The following is a 6,002-nucleotide window of genomic DNA, read 5'->3' as shown; positions in this document are numbered from 1 at the left end:
TTATCTGGAAAGCTGGAAGAAGGAAGGAGAAAAAAAAAAAAAAAAAAATTGTAACAAAGAGCGGAAAAAGCTTTCGACCCTCCCAGCTACTGTGGAAACGTCCGTGGCTATTGAACAATGTGAGTCTGGTTCCTGTGTGGGGCTCAAACATCTCTGACAGAGGCGGGGGGGGGGGGAAAGGTGGTAGGAATATAGCTTATTCAAGGAACTTCTGAGCTTGGCTGCCTTCTAAACTTATCTGTGAACAGGAACTCAGCTTTTATCAACTGCCTTCTCCCCCAGGCACAGGAAAAGGATGTTAGCTTAAAGAAAAGGAAGAGAAAAGAAAGGAAAGAAAATACCAAGTGGTGTAACAGACTAGTTACTGTGCCAGAAAATGTCACAGACCTGCTAGCTCCAGTGTCTGCACATCATTTTTATTCTACAATTTAAGGGCGGAAATACCCTGGCTTTAGCAGCAGAATATTCCTGGTATATACAACAAACTATGAGCATTAGGGGATCCAGAGTAAGTGCACAGCAAAAAAGAGCTTACAAAATCCATTTTTGTGTTTGCAAAGCAGCTCTGTGAATCAAACTCTGTTTCCATCCCAAAGGAAGATTTTCATGTAGTCTTTCAGAGAGGTCGGGGTGATGGAGCATTTTTAAGAATTTCTATTCGGGTTGTCATCTCTGGATCTCACACCTAATTTTTTGCACATTTTTAATTAGTGTTACAAAAAAATACTTGCCAAAAGCTGCTGTAAAGTGCTACCTCCATCGTTACACCCTAATAATAAATTTTAAAATGGCTGTGGAGGTTGGATATACTTACTGGTTTTTACTGGATGTTCTTACCGGTTTTGCTTTACTTGATGGTGCTGCTTTTATTTCTGTTGCTATCATAAACTGTATGTATTTTCTCACAGTCTTGCATGATGATGATGTGCTCTGACATCTTGAAAGAATATAATGAGGGAGAATCAGGCTCCATTGGCAAAACAGGTAGGAATTCTGCTGCAGAACTGCTAGATCATGTATCAGTTTGAGTGATGAGGTGTGCAGCCCAAAGTTCAGCACGTCCTGCAGAGCATTAAATGCAAAGCTTTTCTGGAGTCTTTCCAATGGCAGCTGAAAAATAAAATAGAGGGAAAAAATCTCTAGGATTTTGGAAGGCCTTGTTATTAAAGGCTGTGGAGTTGCATCTCATTATCACTGGTTGGATATGGACCCCTCTCCAGATTGCCCCTCTTTTAGGCTTAATGGAAAAACCTAGAAAGCTGCAGAAATGCCCTTACTGACCTGTGGCAGCCAGTGCTATGTAAGAGCAATTAAGCCCTAGGGCAGCAACAGTGGCACATGGGGCAAAGCAGAGAGAGATTTTGAATAATTTTAAGGGCAAAACTTGCTCTTGCTGTTGTAGTCATTTCTCCAGGGAGATGAAGTCACAAGTTCTGGACTGAGGGCTGAAAAGAAATAAGCAGCTTCCCTCTGTTCCTTCCTGCTGCTTTTATTTCAGAAATGTGTGCATCCTGTTATAATGCATGTTAATGTGTGAATATTTTATGTGCCATATTTCATATACAAATGTGCCTTTCTTATGACTAACTGGATATGACCGAAGTGTTATGTATATTTACTTTAAAAGAACCCTTATTGGGATGGAACTGAAACAAACAGGAGACAAACCAAACAACAGGCTTATAACCTGAACTGCTGTGTGATCGTGGCTTGCAGGAAAGTGATTTTTGTGCTACAGATATTGCTGTTATCCCACTTGTGGCCCACTTCCAAACCCTTTGGACTTGTCTTTCAATATATATCTTCCCACTTAGTCTTAACTCAGAATCTTTATTCTTCATCGATGTGATACCTTCTAAGCAGTGGGAGAGTGTTTCCCTGCCATCCTCCTGGCTCTGAGTATCTGCAGGTCCTTCAGTTGCAAGAATCCTTTCTCTGTGCCTTTGTAATGATGCTGCCAATGAGTGCAGCAATCGGGAGGCACAGACCTCAGCCATTTGCAAGTTAATAATTCAGCATGACTTTTAGTAGCAGTTATGGAATATGTTAAAATATTGAGCATGCTGGGGACTGGCATCTCTTTCCTTGTGATGAGCATAGCACAGGATGCTGCCAGGAGCACGTGGAAGATATTAATTATACAAATGACCCTCCTTACTAAACAACACTAATTAAAATTTCTGCCTGATAACTGTCCTGTTTTGGGGTGCCTGAATAACATGTTCAGGTTATACTGTTGATTCATAACATTTATTGGCAGGCTGAGCTTTAAGTTTTCTTGCTTAACATCTGTAGAAGAACCAGTAGAAAGAGTACTTGTTTAGGAACATGATACATCCCAACTTTGCCTCTTTTTTTGAGCTCGTGCCTCAGCATAGAACCAGGGAAAACAAACATATAAGGTTATTTGTTGTAATGATTTGCTCATTGCTTTCTGAGGTCAGTCTCTTCTAGGAGGTACCAACCAGATGAGAAAGGCAGCAGTGCACCAGCTGCTACAAACAGGTACCTGGTCAGTGTTCAGTTGCCTAACTTAAGCTTTGTGTACCTTATGGATCTGGATGCTACTGCTAGATTGGAAGAAATGGGTGAGACAAAACGAATTTAAGACAAAATTCGGAAATGTATTTGGAAATAGGTTTTACTCCAAGCTCCAAATAGGTGTTGTTGAATCTCTATCAGTAAGCGATGTGGTAATAGCAGTGTGGAGATGTTTGGAGCTGCCCTGATGCTTCTCAGAAGTTTCTAGCAGTTCTCGGAACAGCTCACCAACAAAACACACCCCACTTGCTCTTTATTTTGGCAACTAAGATTGATGAGTGACAGATATTGTTCCTCCATTCTTAGTCCCCAGTCATTAGTAGCTTTTTTTGTCCTCTGTCCTTATTACTGAAAATACTTTCCCCCCCAGGTATTTCTGAGAAATGCATTTCAAACTCTTTTCAGTCTTGAAAGAGCTGATATTTCCAGTTACACCAGATTGATCAGGATGCCCTGGAATCTTGCAGGTAACTGTCAGGACTACTCTTGCCTCATCTGGTGATTATAGCCATTTCCATTAAAGACAGCCCTTAACCTCCTCCGATGTTGCCCACCCCAAGAATTCAAGGTCCTGTTTGCAGGCCCATAATCAAGTTGTCACACAGCATCATTGTCCTCTGGATAATCTGTGTAAGATGTAAAATCTCATCTTGTCCCTTTCTGTTTGTTGAGAGTCAGAGCCCTGCAGCTGCAGTTTGATAGGAGATGGGTGACCTCACAGCAAATGGAGTCAAACAATGTGCTTGATAAATGTTTTGTGCATCCTTGGAAAGCAAACATGCTGGCACAGTCAGATTTGCTCTGCAGAAAGAGCTCTTGGAAATTCAATTATCAGTTAATAGATTGCTTTGTTTGTTCATCTGTTTTGTATCTTCCTAAATTCATCGTCTGCTCCATACTGCCTTTAAATCTATATTACAGCCTTAAATTCAGAATCTGAGTTTTAAAAGGAAAAAAAAGCCAAAACACCCTTGGAAAAACTGTTCAAAAAGCTGGAATTGTTTTAATAAGCATGTGTTGCTTTAGATTGATATATCCTGGTTCCAGAACTCTGAAGCAGGCTGAATGGCTGAAAGGATTTTGTGTCTGGGAAGATGAATAGGACAGTTCTGTTGGTAGCTGCACAGCAAGGGGATAACTTCTCACTAAGCCCTGATTTTCAGCTCTGGAAAACGCTGTCTCATTCCCTGCCCGCTGCCGATGTGCACACGTGCCTGTGCAGCAGCTCCAGGGAAGGGCAGCACAGGGAGAGGAGTGCCAGGAGGGGGCTGCTGGGCTAGGTAGGATTCCTTTCAGTGGCCTGTACTTAAGAGGAGGAAGGTGAATTCTTGTTGACTATATTTTTGTTAGTTTGCTCAAATGCTATGAATAGAATTCAAAGGCAGAGATCAGTCCAGAAAGACTGCTGAGTGCCATGCTGGCACCACTCTGCTTGCTGTGCCTCTGCCTCAAAAATGGCTCTTCTGACTCCCTTCGAGCTCTTCATTCCCTGGCAGAGGAAATTACTCATTAACTATGCAAACGTGCATGCAGGGATTCAAGTCCTAAACTGTTTGCCAAGAGGATGTCAGACAGAACTGCTTGTTTTTGTTAGGACATCAGAATTAATGGTCTGAGACAGCTCTCCTTTTGGCATTTTAAAGTTTTCATAAATGGAGAGAGAGAGAGAGGAAGAATTTCTGTTTATATAGAACAAGGTTTTATCCTGTTCATGTTAATATTATTCTCTGTACAAAAACTTCCTGAACAAAGGATATTTACCAGCCACAAAAGCAGTCTGTCTGTCCTTTCCTTACCTGCCTTTCAAACGTTATGCACCCTTTAAATACTTCAATAGAATATGACCAAATCTCACTCCTTTCATCCAGTGAGACACCTTTGTTTGCTCTAGGTTCCACTGTAAGTTCACCATTAAAGGACAAGGTTAAGGTTTTGTTGCAACTGGGAAAAATAAAGAGGGAGGAGTCACAAATTAAGTAAAATCCTGTTTTAGTCTGTTGCAGACAAAGAAAAAAGTCAGGCAGTAGACAACAGGGAATCTTGGTTTCTGCTGTTTTCTTTCTTTCTTTTTTCTTTTTTCTTTTTTCTTTTTTCTTTTTTCTTTTTTCTTTTTTCTTTTTTCTTTTTTTTTTTCTTTTTTCTTTTTTCTTTTTTCTTTTTTCTTTTTTCCTTTCCTTTCCTTTCCTTTCCTTTCCTTTTCTTTGCCTGTGCTTTGGGAATTGGTTGATTCAATTAAACTTGTCATGACCATATTCCAGAATTACTGGCATTGTACAGGCCTGCTTCCAGATATTAGCCACCAACACCTAGAGAGAGAGGTTTAGGCATGCAGGAGGTGGGTAACTGCACCTTTCAGAGACTCCAGAAACCACGGTGTTATACAGCAAGGGACTCAGTGGACAAGCCTGAACAAACAGAATTCGGGCTTTAAACGAACAACAGTTGGATGGTTTGTTGTTGCATAAATCAATATGAAACTTTCTTTTTGGTATTATGCAGATCAGCTAAATGTTTGTGAGATATGAATTGGCTTACGAAGTGCTATGAATGAAACTCAGTAGAAAAAATGAGAGCTTAATGTCCAGCTTAGCTGACTTTTCCCCAGTCATCCAAGGCAGGTAATAGAGAAAAAGAGTTTGCTGCCAGATGAGATGGGAATACGGGTTCTCTGAATTGTCCACTGGAGTAGCTTCTGTTTAGTTGCTGATTATGTTACCTAATACAAGGAGAAAATTGTTTTTCAGACATAAATTTGAGATCCTTGCAAAATCTGAATGCGAATGTTGCTTACATTGACTGCTGCTGTCAGGTTCACCTGAGCCACGATTGGCAACAAACCACAACTGAATCCTCTGCTTAGAATAGAAATACTGTACCACAGTTGCTGTGGAGTGGCAAACATTCAGGAGCCAGTATTGATGCCCACCCTATATAGATCACCTACATCCTTGTCCTGGGTCCAGAGCTTTCCTGAAAGGGTTTCAAGGTGAAAGGATGCCTGTGCAAACTGCCTGCTGCCTTGGGAGTGATCCAATGGCATTTAAATGCCTCTCGTGAGCTCTGTCTGAAGGTCATTGGGAGAGAAGAAGGCAGGAAAGGAGTATCCCACTTGAGTGCTGGCTAATTGAATCTGGTGATGAATCATGTTTTACGTCACAGTTTGGCTTGATATTTTATGTAATTTTTACCTTTTTTAGCAATACAAGATATATAGAGTTCAATTGTACAAATCACAATGACAGAACAAGAACTTAACAAAATCAAAATATACTTTTCACTTCGCCTTATAACACTAGGTGTTCTGAAAATACCAGCAAAACCCATAACCCTGGCAAGTGCTGTGCTCTGCTTTAGTACTCTCTTGTAAGCCCAGTGGAAAAGGAAATTGGTCCAGTAGCACTTCCCAAAGATGGCAAATTCACTTTTTACCAAATGTGGTAAAAACAAGACTCCTGCCTTGT

This window comes from Apus apus, chromosome 4 (assembly GCF_020740795.1).
Source record: "Apus apus isolate bApuApu2 chromosome 4, bApuApu2.pri.cur, whole genome shotgun sequence".
Taxonomy (NCBI): domain Eukaryota; kingdom Metazoa; phylum Chordata; class Aves; order Apodiformes; family Apodidae; genus Apus; species Apus apus.
The sequence above is the reverse complement of the archived record's forward strand: the minus strand, read 5'-3'. Positions refer to the sequence as shown.